Raw genomic sequence first — 652 nt, 5'->3', positions numbered from 1 at the left:
CTAATTGTTTCCATGAATTTTGGTTTTCTTCATTCTTCTTTGCTCTGGATGAGGAGAGACCCATTGTTGCATCTAGATGGCAGCTTGCAAGCTTTCAAGATCCCAGTTGCTACTTGCCAAAGTAGGAGGTGGAACAATGTTTTGTATACTATGTTATGCCAATTGAGCTTGATATCCCCTATGATTATGGTCCTGAGCCCACAGGTCCCACTACTTGGTCCCTCTGGGTAGCTGGTTGTGACCAAGTAGTGACTACAACCTTGCCCCTTGTCAGCTCTTCTGTACACCTAGGAATTCTGATCATTCATATACACTTATAGGACCATTGTCTGTCTACCCTATACATGTTCTAGGATACACTCCCCACTTCATAGACATACCTAATAGTTCAGCCTGTCCACCCATATACCCATGTTTGCCTTCACTGACAATGTAGTATTGAATGTGCAAAAGGGTTCATTTTTGTGGTTTGTACCTACCATGTACCTCTCTAAGTCTTTCTCTTCCTCAACGCTGCCATATTGGTTGCTCACATTTGGTATATTTCCCTTCTCTTCACCCAAATCAATACTTACATCTATCTGTCTAACAGTGTTCCCTTTCCTCCCCTCCCATCCCTGGTAACTAACAAAGAAAATTTCCTTCCATAGAT

Source organism: Orycteropus afer, unplaced genomic scaffold, assembly GCF_000298275.1.
Source record: "Orycteropus afer afer isolate SDZICR_OR568_19922 unplaced genomic scaffold, OryAfe1.0 scaffold00177, whole genome shotgun sequence".
NCBI lineage: Eukaryota > Metazoa > Chordata > Mammalia > Tubulidentata > Orycteropodidae > Orycteropus > Orycteropus afer.
This window is presented reverse-complemented; position numbering follows the sequence as displayed.